Source organism: Chenopodium quinoa, unplaced genomic scaffold, assembly GCF_001683475.1.
Source record: "Chenopodium quinoa cultivar QQ74 unplaced genomic scaffold, ASM168347v1, whole genome shotgun sequence".
In the NCBI taxonomy this organism is placed as follows: Eukaryota; Viridiplantae; Streptophyta; class Magnoliopsida; order Caryophyllales; family Amaranthaceae; genus Chenopodium; species Chenopodium quinoa.
Genome location: NW_018743197.1, coordinates 3947566 through 3962626, shown reverse-complemented (window position 1 = coordinate 3962626; position 15061 = coordinate 3947566).

Sequence of the window (15061 nt, the reverse complement as noted above, 5' to 3'; positions counted from 1 at the left end):
GATATATTCACCCATCTCTGAACAAAGAGCTTTGAATGATTTGCCCACGCGTCTCTGAGCAAAAGATCTTTTTTATATGTCCACGCGTTTCTGAACAAAAGAGCTTTTTGATATGTCCACGCGTCTCTGAACAAAAGAGCTTTGATGTATGTCCACGCGTCTCTGAACAAAAGAGCATTGATACTTGAATGTTTGTTGTGATTGTTCGGTTGCCTGCAAATAGGAGCTTTGCTAAATAGTCGTATCCTGTAAAAATCAAAAGATTGCCAAAAGACTTTGCTGGTTCTTTTCTTAGGGTTAACCTAAGTCTTGATGCCTTTTCTTAAGGTTGACCTAAGACTTATTGACTGACTTGAGGTTGACTCTATGTGAATTGATAAGTGTGATTGTATTGTGATGTGCTTAACTCAAAATGCGAAAATTCAAAAATTCAAAAATTTTCCGTCATTTTTGTGGAGGGTACCGACTTTCTCCCAAAAGAGAAGGACGCGAAAAAAGTGTGCTGAGGTTGCCCAGAGGAAAAGCAAGGGTAAGGAACCTAAACTTGGAAGGAACTTTGATACTCCTATTGAAGTTGATAGTGACACTGATGAAGAACCAGTGAGAATGAGAAGAATTGTAGGCTTTAAAGGTGAGTCACCTAAAATCAGGGGTCAATATAGTGGTGCTCATGAGGTTTTTGGTGTTGGTGTTGAAGGAGGGGAGGCTGATATGGAGATCAGCGATGATAAAGGTCAAGTGAACATGTCATTGATTCAATAGTAGTTGTTCCGGCTGAAGGAGTGCAGAAGCAACCTGCAGTTGAGGTAGATGATGCTGGTTTGGTGCAGCAGGGACAACAACAGCCGCAAATGAATCAAGGGAGGGACTCAGAGGAGAAGGAAGAAGATGAAGAAGAGGAAACTCAGAATCAAGACGATTTATGGTATGATAATTCGTAGAGGATATTGGTTATCCATATCATTATCACACTCTTGAAGATTCTGGTGATGATGAAAGAGCTTATGATTTTGATTCTGATTAATCAAATTAAGTAGGGTTTTTTTTTTTAAAAAAAAAAGTACATATGAATTTAGGGCCAATTAGTTGTTTAAAGTATTGGCCTTTATCTATTTTGATGTAATCTTTTGTGATTAAAGTAGGGAAATTTATAAATATGTAGGATGTTATAATCTTGGTGGAGCATATAAGTACTTTGTTTCGTCTGATTATGGAAGGTAATATAAGTATGTTGGCTTTAATTGTGAGTTTATTTATTTATCTATAGTCTAATTGATTAATGAATGAAATTGATTGTTTATTGGGGTTTTTTTTTATATGCTTCAACCTGTCTATTACTTCATTAAAAATTGATTGTTTGGTAAGATGTTTGCGCATCATTGTTGCTGCTGATGTAGCTTTTAAGGAGCAACAACAATAGTAAAAGTAGAGTTGTTGAAATGGTTAATTAGTGAACGGGAAAGAAGTTTAGGCATAATAATAAGGAAAAATTGCGGAAAATAATACAACCTTTGGCCCGTTATTTTTTAATAATACAACCTTTTGATTAATTCTTAATAATATAACCTTTGGGGGGTGTCAATTTTAAACAAGACGTTACCTGTTGGTAACCTGTTTTTGAAGGTAACCGTGACACATGTCATTGTTCTATTGGTTTTTCAATATAATTAATAAATCAAAATTATTATTATTATTACAGAAATAAATTTTTTAAAAAAAAAACCACCCAGCCACCACCACCTAGCCACCTCCTCTCCCCTCCCCCAAACTTACATGGCACCCTCGGGCCTCGACAGTGACGGTACATCCGGTTACCAACATCCTCACCGTTGCCCGACCACTTCCCCCTTAACCCCGACCTTCCCCTTTCCTCCATCGCGACATCAGCCAAGTGTAGGTGTCGCTCGAAGTGCGCCTACGTTAAAAGCATGTTGTGAATATGCTTGGCACTCTTAGGAAGTAGGAATTGACATTACGATTAGGGACAACGATTAGGGACAAATAAAGTAGGGAGCCGCCAACAAGTTTTTAAGGAACTTGTAAACCGTTCACGGATCATAAAAAGGCAACCACGATAAGGGACAACGAAGGCAACAACGATTGACCCGTGAAGGTTACACCCCATTCATAATCCATGAGCTTACTAATTCCATATGGTTCGGAACCACGAAAGGAGGATCGGGGATGATGGTACGAAGTGATTCATTGAGTCACATTCGCCCGTATTGGCCTCTACTCAATTCTTATAGTGAAAAATGATTCCTGCGATCTCAAAGACATACAAACAAAGATTCAATTTGCTCCAAAGTATTATTAGGCTAAATTGGTTAAATATTAATGCAACACATAATTCTAAAATATCGTGATCACTTGATTAAACAACAAGATTAAAAAGGAACCTAAACCGGTTGTCCAAATTATCTTATTAGGCATGATTTTCAATTACATATTCCCTTTAACATGCAATATGGTGATCATAATAACAATAGAATAAACATTAATATTGGAAGCAATTCAACAATAATAACATTAGTCAAATCAAATATAAAATAACCTAATCATGATGCTAGCAATATTAAAATAAAATAAGAGTAATTAAATTAATTAATTACTCACATTCCGCACGTTCCTTTAAATTGCTACATCATGAATAAACTGTTAGTAACTTCAATAAAAATAAATCAAATGGAAATTAAATTAAATTAAATTAACTAAAAAGTAGAGTTAATTTGGTCCAAACTCTCAGTTCATTCTACCTATCACGCCTTGGTTAAAGTATAGTACTTCGGATATTGTATGAACTCCTTGGAGTGCTTAATTAGGGAAAGTATTTTGAGAAAATAGGATGGCTAGTATTTAGGCTAAAGAGGGGGAAGAGAATTATTTGATGATCAACCTTGTTTATGTTTTAAAAAAGGGGAGATATGACCTCTATTTATAGAGAAAAAAGAAGGGTCGAAAAATTAAGATAAGATCCGAATTAAATCGGAATAAAACTCGATAGACAGCAGTTTTTGCGGTTTTTGTTTTTATCATATCTTTTGATCCAGAAACCGGAATAAGATGAATAAGATATGGTTGGAAAGATCTTGAAGTCTACTTTCTAACCCAATCAGAATTAGATTAAAATATTTTTAAAATAAAAGATATGGACGAAATAGTGAGACGGTGTCAGTTTTGGATAGAGTTTTTTATTTAATTCATATGTTTTTCGTTATAGCTCGAAATTGACATTATAATATATCATTGGAAAGATAATTTCAAGGGCTATCCAAACATATAAAATTTGGATAAAAACTAAGATGCACGAAAATAATATCTGTCTATCTTTGAACGTCCTTCAATTTGGATATAAATAGGATTTTCAAAAAAAGGAGTTTTATTCAATTTCAAACTATTTAATCTTATCTTTTCAAAAAGGATAATTAAGATCTTTTAGAAACTTATAGAAGCTTCCAATTAATCCTAATTGGTTTAGGAAAGGGATTAAATAATTTGGACCCTCCACATGATCATTGGGTCGTAGGTAAGGTGGGCTTAGGTTCGGTTTGGGCTCGATTTAATATTTTGGCCATAACTTATTCGTTATATCTCGGATTTGGGCTTATAATATATCGTTGGAAAGCTCTTTTCACGCCCCATCCAACTATTTAATCATGAACCCAGATAATGGACCAAAATAAACTGTATCAAATGTTTTTATAAAAAGGACACGAAATGAATGATTTTAAAGGACACAAAATGAATGATTTTAAAGGACACAAAATGAATTATTTTGGGTTTATAGGCACGAAAAGAGGAAAATAAGTTATGGTTTGGGGAAATGGGCTAGGATTTGGGTTGGTTTATGAAATGGAAATATGGATTTAAGCACTCCAAAAATTAAATACACAACCCGACCAATAATGGCGGTGAAAGGTTGTTCATCATCGGGTTTGGTTTTGGGGAGACATTTTTAGGTGTCTACAGAAGCCCCCACTTTGACTGAGTTTGTAGAAACACCAGTTTTGAAAACGATAGTCAAATTAGTCGATAGGGACGGAGAATGATTTAAGACGTTTTGCGATCCTAAATCATTCTGTATACGCCGATACCTACAGAAAAATGTTAGTTCTACAGATAAAAGAGTAAAGGGATAGAATGCGTATCTGACACCAGTGTATCGGTGACAAATGAGTTTGGTAGCTTCCTATGCTTGAAGGAATCCACCGGATGACGTTTGTTGAAATGATTTACATGCTTGAGGAAAGCCGATAGATGAGTTTGGTAGCTTTCTAAGCCTGAAGAAACCTACTGGATGACACTTTCCATGCTTGAGGAAAGTCGACATATGATTTTGGCATTTTTCTATGCTTGAAGAAATCCACCGATAATACTTTCCATGCTTGAGGAAAGCCGAAAAAGGAATTTGGCGGTTTTCTATGCTTGAAGAAATCCACCGGATAATACTTTCCATACTTGAGGAAAGTCGACAGATGATGAGATTGCAAGTCTCTGTGTATCGAGAACCTTGCGTCATGAAATGATGGTGGTTCGATTATCCCCGAACGTGGGCTGTAGATGGTCCGCTTGTCCCCGGACGTGGGATGTAGTTGGTTCGCTTGTCCCCGAACATGGGCTGTAGATGGTCCGCTTGTCCCCGAACATGGGCTGTACATGGTCCGCTTGTCCCCGGACGTGGGCTGTAGATGGTCCGATTTTCCCCGGACGTGGGCTATAGATGGTCTGCTTGTCCCCGGACGTGGGTTGTAGATGGTCCGCTTGTCCCCGGACGTGGGTTGTAGTTGAGACCTAGAAAAATAAATTTGCCAATGGACTCGTATATATTGTGATTAACTTGACCACTTACTTGACCAAGTTTGACTTGACATTACATGTGTATGACTTGTGACTGTGTGTGTCTTGAGTGAGTGTGTGCACTGACACAAGCAATTAAAAATGCAAAAGCAAAAATTTTCCGTCATTTTTGTCATGAGTGGAGGGTACCGACTTTCTCCCGAAAAAGAAAGACATGAAAAATGAAGATTTGTTTTCGAACTTCCCTCGATGAGAAAATTTTGAAAAAGTTTTTTAAACTTCCTTACAAGGAAAAAACATGAAAAAGGGAAGAAGTTTTGAACTTCCTCGTTGGGCAAGACAAAATGAATCATATGGATTGAATTGCTTGTCTTGAATATAATGTATGCATGATGCATGTCCTTAGGCCAGGAGGCTAAGGGCAATTACGTCATGTGACAGATAGATGAATGAACTTAGGTCATGGAGCTAAGCATCACATACGGTGTAAAGAAACGATCTTGAACGTTACTTAGGTCTGGAAGCTAAGCACGTATACAGATGAAGTGATTATTGCATAATGAACGTTGCTTAGGTCAAGGAGCTAAGCACGATATGCTTTGTATGATTAAAAATTATTGATATATAAATGTTTCTCAGCACATTATGCGATGCATGAAACAATGAATATTGCTTAGGTCAGGAAGCTAAGCAAGTATACAACGTTTCTTGTAATGAATGTTATCTTGAAAGATGATGAAGCATGTGCGGTAGGTAAATAAGATTTCATGATAAAGGGTTCCTAAAGGGAAGGATGATATGGATATGGATGTGTGAGTGAAGTGTGTGAATGTGATACTAAGGCTGGCTGCAAGGGTTATGGCAATGGAAAGAGATGTGAGAAGAGTCAAAGATGATGACTCTTTAGGCTAGGTAGGCTAAATGATGTGGGTTCAAGCCCCCAAGTCTAGCTCTAAATGGGTAGGGGTAAGCATTGGATATTCTTTGACTCGATTATGCATGGATATGAATATGAATGTGAATGTGGCCGCACCTCGATGTGAGGATGCCTACGTATCCGTTAGGAATCAGGCCAACGTAGCTCTAGCCGAACTTTGCAGAAGTGTATGTACACCTCAAAGAGGTCTTTCAAGGGTAGTAATATGGTTAAGTTGATGGTTTAAAGAAGAAAAGGGTACAAGGCTCAAGACCCGAGAGAATCCCCAAGATGTGTAATTGTGAATTTGAAAATTTTGAATTTTGCAAGTTTATTTTCATTTTTTTTTATTTTTTTTTAATCAATGTGGGCAATCTCAGATCATGCGGTCCATCACTCACTTAACATTCATGTTTATCAGGCATGGTACCAAGCACTCGATGAGAGACGCAATTTGAGACGTGTTCATATCAAAGACATTGGAACACTTGCCCTTAGACATTGTTTTATTGTTGCTTTGCTACTTTTTTTTTTACTTGCTTTTTGAATGTTATACAATTACACACCTTCCCATCCTAGGGTTAAGTGAATGTGGGTTGAATAAAAAAGGTCAACCGTTAGACGAGGCTCAAAGTGGTTGATGAAGAAATGGATATGTGATTGAATGGTTAATAGGGAATGACTGGGTTCCAAAGGTGCCTCAAGTCATTGGTGTACCTTGTGTTCGATGCAGCAATTTTTTTTTTTTTTTTGCTAATCACATGATCGAATGTAATAAAAAGATGCTCGTTTATGAAGAAGGTAAGAAATATGACACATGGATAAGGAGAACCTATGCTAGACTTTTTAGGGGGAAGGGTTTGAAACAAAAGAAGAAGAAAACATGAAATCTTGGTGAGAAGCTTGCATCGTGCTTTGTCTTCATGGCTGTTTATGAGTTACTTCTTGCCGCCTGCTGAGGAAAAAAGTTTCTTGTTGTTGATGCTTTGATTGGAAGAAAAGAAGGAAGGGGTGACGTTCCCCTTATTCTTCCAACTATTGCCTAGTGATTTTAGACTCAAGTACTATGTAAGGAAGAACTCACTTAATGCATTCACTCAATACTCGGATTGAAAAGGAAGAGTGTATGAAACGATTTTGAAAAATGATGGGAAATACTCCACTCATTCTTATTACGACGGAAAACGATACATGCATGGTCCTAGTATATGATCATAATCAATATAGTGCATTACTCGAAGACAAAGTGTGTGCAACGACTCAACATGTGTGATTAGGTGAGTTTATTAAGACTGGTGGTGTGATCGCATGGCTAGACATGAGGACGTTATGAAAAACAAAGGACCCAATGACCAAATAGCACGAAAGACTAAAAGACAAACTAACTTGATTAATTTTGTCCAATTTTAATGTTTATGCTATTTACTAGGTGAATACGGTCCATTGGCAATCGTTAGTCATAAATAAGATCAACCAAAATCAAAGACAAAGAACACATGTTAAGGTTAGCACAAAAAATCACGAGAAACTAGGAAAAGGACTAGAATTCTAGAAGAGTGATGACTCATGGGTATAAAATAAATAAATAAATAAATAAATAAATAAAAATAAAAATCTATAATCCTATGTTATATGAGTTGACAAGGATTAAAGGACTTGGCTAAGACTAGCTTGACACGAATATGTTTTTTTAAATAAAATAAAAAAGGTAACGCTAAAAAGACACCTAAACTGGACATGTTGTAGTATATCAGTTATAACTTTTGATCTGTGAATCTGATTAGGACAAAACCAGCTCCAAATGAAAGATAAAACTCGGGGCTACAGATCCATAGGTTGCACGACACGTAACTCTTTCTAGAACTCCGGCTATGACCAAAACAAGTTTACACTTGTGCAGTATACGAGAATATAAATCCGGGTGACTAAAAAATTAAAAAAAAATCTATGGCTCGACTCTAATAATAAAAAAAAGGGGTTTGATAAGAGAAAAAAAAATAAAAAAAAGGTCAATAAAAAAATGCACACATAAGCATATAGTCACGCATGATGCAATGAAGTTCGCAACCTAAAGTCAAGTTCTATGTTCGACTATGGTCAAGCTTTTGGGTGTCAAAGGGTACCATGGTTAAGAGTTTGGACGCGTTAGCAAGGAAGCCTCCCTTGAGGGTGTATGCCAACGGGCGGCTCCGCGAGTTTGTGATGAAATCGAACTCGACTCCATGGTTTGGGTGGATTTAAAAACTCGGATGAACCCTTATTGCCATGAGTGTTTTCGGGTTGATAGAGCATAAATCCCCCGGGCTAACCACATACATAGAACACGTACTATTGTGGCAAAATAGGTAACCTAAAAAAAATATACATATGTGACAATGCCATTAAATCGCAGGCATACAATTCAAGAATCTTTCAAGTCTCATCCACTCATCTTAATTAAATACCGATCACTCAAATCGATAAATAACCAAGAATCCTCCCCAGTGGAGTCGCCAAATTGTAGGCGTCGCTCGAAGTGCGCCTACGTTAAAAGCATGTTGTGAATATGCTTGGCACTATCCTCCCCAGTGGAGTCGCCAAATTGTAGGTGTCGCTCGAAGTGCGCCTACGTTAAAAGCATGTTGTGAATATGCTTGGCACTCTTAGGAAGTAGGAATTGACATTACGATTAGGGACAACGATTAGGGACAAATAAAGTAGGGAGCCGCCAACAAGTTTTTAAGGAACTTGTAAACCGTTCACGGATCATAAAAAGGCAACCACGATAAGGGACAACGAAGGCAACAACGATTGACCCGTGAAGGTTACACCCCATTCATAATCCATGAGCTTACTAATTCCATATGGTTCGGAACCACGAAAGGAGGATCGGGGATGATGGTACGAAGTGATTCATTGAGTCACATTCGCCCGTATTGGCCTCTACTCAATTCTTATAGTGAAAAATGATTCCTGCGATCTCAAAGACATACAAACAAAGATTCAATTTGCTCCAAAGTATTATTAGGCTAAATTGGTTAAATATTAATGCAACACATAATTCTAAAATATCGTGATCACTTGATTAAACAACAAGATTAAAAAGGAACCTAAACCGGTTGTCCAAATTATCTTATTAGGCGTGATTTTCAATTACATATTCCCTTTAACATGCAATATGGTGATCATAATAACAATAGAATAAACATTAATATTGGAAGCAATTCAACAATAATAACATTAGTCAAATCAAATATAAAATAACCTAATCATGATGCTAGCAATATTAAAATAAAATAAGAGTAATTAAATTAATTAATTACTCACATTCCGCACGTTCCTTTAAATTGCTACATCATGAATAAACTGTTAGTAACTTCAATAAAAATAAATCAAATGGAAATTAAATTAAATTAAATTAACTAAAAAGTAGAGTTAATTTGGTCCAAACTCTCAGTTCATTCTACCTATCACGCCTTGGTTAAAGTATAGTACTTCGGATATTGTATGAACTCCTTGGAGTGCTTAATTAGGGAAAGTATTTTGAGAAAATAGGATGGCTAGTATTTAGGCTAAAGAGGGGGAAGAGAATTATTTGATGATCAACCTTGTTTATGTTTTAAAAAAGGGGAGATATGACCTCTATTTATAGAGAAAAAAGAAGGGTCGAAAAATTAAGATAAGATCCGAATTAAATCGGAATAAAACTCGATAGACAGCAGTTTTTGCGGTTTTTGTTTTTATCATATCTTTTGATCCAGAAACCGGAATAAGATGAATAAGATATGGTTGGAAAGATCTTGAAGTCTACTTTCTAACCCAATCAGAATTAGATTAAAATATTTTTAAAATAAAAGATATGGACGAAATAGTGAGACGGTGTCAGTTTTGGATAGAGTTTTTTATTTAATTCATATGTTTTTCGTTATAGCTCAAAATTGACATTATAATATATCATTGGAAAGATAATTTCAAGGGCTATCCAAACATATAAAATTTGGATAAAAACTAAGATGCACGAAAATAATATCTGTCTATCTTTGAACGTCCTTCAATTTGGATATAAATAGGATTTTCAAAAAAAGGAGTTTTATTCAATTTCAAACTATTTAATCTTATCTTTTCAAAAAGGATAATTAAGATCTTTTAGAAACTTATAGAAGCTTCCAATTAATCCTAATTGGTTTAGGAAAGGGATTAAATAATTTGGACCCTCCACATGATCATTGGGTCGTAGGTAAGGTGGGCTTAGGTTCGGTTTGGGCTCGATTTAATATTTTGGCCATAACTTATTCGTTATATCTCGGATTTGGGCTTATAATATATCGTTGGAAAGCTCTTTTCACGCCCCATCCAACTATTTAATCATGAACCCAGATAATGGACCAAAATAAACTGTATCAAATGTTTTTATAAAAGGACACGAAATGAATGATTTTAAAGGACACAAAATGAATGATTTTAAAGGACACAAAATGAATTATTTTGGGTTTATAGGCACGAAAAGAGGAAAATAAGTTATGGTTTGGGGAAATGGGCTAGGATTTGGGTTGGTTTATGAAATGGAAATATGGATTTAAGCACTCCAAAAATTAAATACACAACCCGACCAATAATGGCGGTGAAAGGTTGTTCATCATCGGGTTTGGTTTTGGGGAGACATTTTTAGGTGTCTACACCAGGCCAAACTCTAACCCCCTTTCCTTCCCAACCACCACAAAAACCACCCTAATCCACGCAGCTGCCACCACAAAACCCTCGAAACACCACAAAAATCTCCCATTCCCTTTCCCAGATCCCGATAACCATCTCCATCCCCTTTCGTTGCTAAAAAACCGCCCCCTCCACTTTCCCTGTATCGAAAAAAAATCCCCACTGAGCCTTGCATTAGTGTGTCGTTCGCGTCGCGATGAGGCTTGTGTGTCTGGGAAGGGATGAGAATCGGTGATTGCGGGTTGTAAAGGTGCGAATTGGTGGATGTTGTTTCGTGTGCTGCTGAAGGTGCGGTACGATGTTGGTCGCGGTAAGTCAGGGAAAGGGGAAAGGGGAAAGGGGAAAGGGAAAGAAGTGGTACGACATGCGGTGGTGGAGCTGGGTGCCAGCCGTACCAGGGGGAGAGGAGGTAGCTCGAAGGTGGGAGATATGGTGGCTGGCTGGGTCGGGGAAAGGAGGGGGATGGGTGGGGTTTTTTTTTCATTTGCTAAAATAATATAAATTACAATTAATGTCTTAAGTAGGAATTAATTTAATTTTAAACACTTGTTAAAAACTAAAAATTAATTATTATTTTCGAATTAATATTCAGACCAATTACATGACAACACGTGTCATGAGTAACCGGTTTTAAAGGTTACAAGTTTTTTGTCTTGTTTAAATTTGACATCCCCCAAAGGTTATATTATTAAGAATTAATCAAAAGGTTGTATTATTAAAAAGGAACGGGCCAAAGGTTGTATTATTTTCCACAATTTTTCTTAATAATAATTATAATAATAATAAATAAATAAATAATACATAAAAATTGTTGGTTTCTTTCATTCCTATAAAACAAAATGATCAGTATTTAAGAGAAGAAAAAGGGAAATTGGTCTTTCATTTGTATGAGTGCTGTAGACACTGTACATGTAACATCTTCATAGTGATGGCTAAATATAAGTAATTTATTAATCTAAAATCTCATCCATTTATTCCTAATATTGTCTTAGTTGAGTTTACCATGTAATTACCCCAAGCTCTTGTGTATAGAGTAGTAAACTTATTCTAATTGAAAAGAAAGCAGCTAAGTAATGATAGGTTGAAAAGTTATATATATGTCCAAATGACACTCAAATTCATATATAGCAGGATGCATGCACTGATTGTGAAATTACAAGAATTTGTTGAATTCATGCATTAGTTAAGCATGCAAAAGAGACATTGTTTGTAAGCCTAAGTCAAAGTGCATGCAAGGCAGAAATACTAAGTTGTTCATATCAGCTATAGCAACAAAAGCAAGGCTTAAATGCTAATCACAAGAAACAATGTTTGGCAAGTAGTCAGAGAATAGCCAACATGTTAAGAGCAATCAAGAAGGTCTGAAACAAGAACACAACTCTAATGATAAGCAAAGCTTACCAGGAACGATATTGCTCTATTAGATGATAAATTGGTGTTCCATGGCTATGTAGTTAGTTACGGGTATTGTAGGGAATATTTCAAGCATTACCCCAAACTTGAACCCCACTGTGATCATACACTTAAGCATGGTGGAGTCCAAAGGGAAGGAAGCTAGAGCAAAAGAGTCGCCAACAAGTTTTAGGAACTTGTAAACCGTTCACAGGGTGAAGGTTACACCCCTTAACGATCCATGAGATCGTCAACTCCAATAGGTCTGGAACCAAGACTGGAAGTTCAGGGATGAAGGTAAAAATCCAATCTAAAAGAGAAAGAACCTGCCCTAATAATAGGCCTCTACTTTATTCTTTTCGAATTCATGTGCGCTTTCTTACTAACATGCAATCATTAGATTAACCCTTAACCTGTTTAATCTATGTTGGTTGAATATTAATGCACAAATAAAACTATTATTGGCGATCACTTGAATTATAATCATATTATCCTAAACAAGATTATTAATTATCATATTAAGCGTGATTACATGTACCAATTCCGTTTAAACATGCATAAAAGGTGTGATCAAGCAATAACAATAAATATAAATCAAGCAACTTAATAATAATCATCATAATAATAAAAATAACAATCATAATTATCATAACAATAATTATAACAATCATAATCATGTTAAAGCATAATAAGAGCAAGATCCTAGGCATGATACTAACAAGATTAATAACAAACCCTAGCATGTCACTAAACAACAAAGATCAAAGCTTTAACCCTAACGTGATACTAACATGATATTAAGAAAGACAATAAGAAGCATCATAGAAATTATAATTGATATAAGCAAACACCCTAAACATGATACTAGGAAGCAATAAAACATCCTAACATGATACTGGAAAGGCATCCTAACATGATACTAGGAAAGACATCCTAACATGATATTAGGAATCAAAATAACAACCTAAACATGATTTTTATATCATAATATCAAATAAACAATTAAAGCACTTATTTGGATGCCTCATACCTCTTTCTAATAACAAAATACACTCGTCAGTAACTTCAAGGAAAATAATAAAATCAAACAATTAAATTAGATGATTGAAATAGAGATTAAAAAGTTTAGACTAGATTTGGGACTAAACCCTCAGAAATATCAAACGTTTCACGTCTAGGGAGAAGGTAACTTCGAACTTGGCTAGGTGTGTCTAGATCTTGTGAATGCGGAATTTTGTTTGTAAAAAGCTAGTTTAGAATAAGAGAGAGAGAATATCAAGAATTTCTTGATGAGATTTGGTAATTAAAAACGGAGATTTAAGGACTCTATTTAAAACGAAAATAAGCCGGAATATGATAAAAAAGAATCAGAGCTTCAAGAAGAATAAAACATGACTTCGGCGCCGCAAATGCCTTTGTCGCTGCGTGACAGGGCCTGTCGCACGCCAGGAGACATCTTGTTGTGCGGCGCTGCAGGCAATTTTCCACACGTTTTCATATTTTTGATAAAATTAAGCGTATGAAGGGTAAAATTGTAATTTCATTTAAAACACTTCTTTTATTCCAAATAAAACTCATAAAACTCAATTATCAATGCTAATCACATTAGGATTCAAAAGAACCTTCTAAAAGATTCTAGAAGACTATAATCGGTCCTAATCGCATTAGGAATGATAAATCATAATAGGCCCTCCTCTAGATCATTGGGCCGCATATAAGGATCAAGTCGGGCCTAGTTTAGTAATTTGGCCATAACTTCCTCATTATTCATCGGAATTGGACTTATAATATATCGTTGGAAAGGTCTTTTCGAACCTGATCCAACTACACCATTATTGGAACCTTGCCATGGACCAAAATAAACTGGATTGACTATTTTCATAAAATAGGTTTTCGAAAAACAGAGAGAAAGAAGAGAATTTTAATAAAAACTAACCGCAACACTAAACTTTCCACACTTTCATTTCATTCGATTATGATTTGACGTGAAAGGTATTCATCACCGGGCTTGGTGTTGGGGAGACACAAATGAGTGTCTACAGATATTTATAGGTTGACGGTCTTCTGCTGACCGAATTCCAATGAGAAGGTGAAAAGGCTGAACCTCATTGTTTGGGATGATGGTCTTAGTAGTTGTAATGTTGACAAGCTTGCGCTTCATAGTACGGTTGATGCAACAGTTGAGTTCAAGGCTTGAGAGAGACCTTAATTACTGGGAGGATGTCCTCTGCTTCTTATGGTATGATAATTTAAATTTTGTTTAGCTTTTAACACACGAGACTTCATTTTTTTATGTTGTGTTTGCTTTTGGATTAAGTCTGTGGTGCCTTTGGTTATTACCTGTACAATGCAGGCACTAACCCCTTTAGTTTATTATCCAATAGGTATGGACCTGTATAGCCTTTGCAGATTACCTATGTGGTTCAGATAATATATATAATGTATCGTGTGCGTATTTTGGTTTTGAATACGTCGGTTTATAATCATTGACTGTGCAACGTAGGGGACTAGTTTATACATTCTGCTTGCTTTGGTTTGTGGTGAACAGATATGTTATGATCTAAGACTTTGAAACTGGTAAATCGTATTGCAGCCGTCCATTTTTTTGTGAATACCATCTTGTAGATTTGTTTGTGTTTCGTTTTATTAATTTTATTTTAAAATACAAACTGAGATGGGTATGTGATTGCAGTTACTAGAGGCTATCAAAAGAAAAAGAAAAGGCTCGTATTGTGGAAAGATCCCCCCACCAGACTCTGGTTATTCCCCTTATCCCAGCAACATGAGTCATCACATTTTAGGTTCGCAGGTTTCCATACCCTGTAGTATTTTTCTTTAGTTTGTGCTTCGTTTTGGCTTGTTGTCTCAGATGGGAACAAATTACAAGGTACGCAACATTTATTCCTCGTTAGATTTAGGGAGACTCTTCATGCTATGGTATGCTTCCAAGAGAAACAAGGGGCTCGGTATGTTTGGACTGTGCCATAATACGTACTCCTGCTATTACAAATGGCAGTTTGGACATGATTATTGCTTTATAAGTAACCATGCATTGTCCTGTCTACTTGCTGCATTTAATTTACTAGGGTATATATGTTTAGTTATTCACTTGTAATTTCACTACATGAAGATGGCAGTCACATGCTTCACAACTCTGTTTCTAGGGCTGCTACACAAACATACAAGAGTTTACCATGAACTCTTCACTGACATATTCACTTAACTTAATTGATTAAACAACATTATAATCCTGTTTCAATTCCC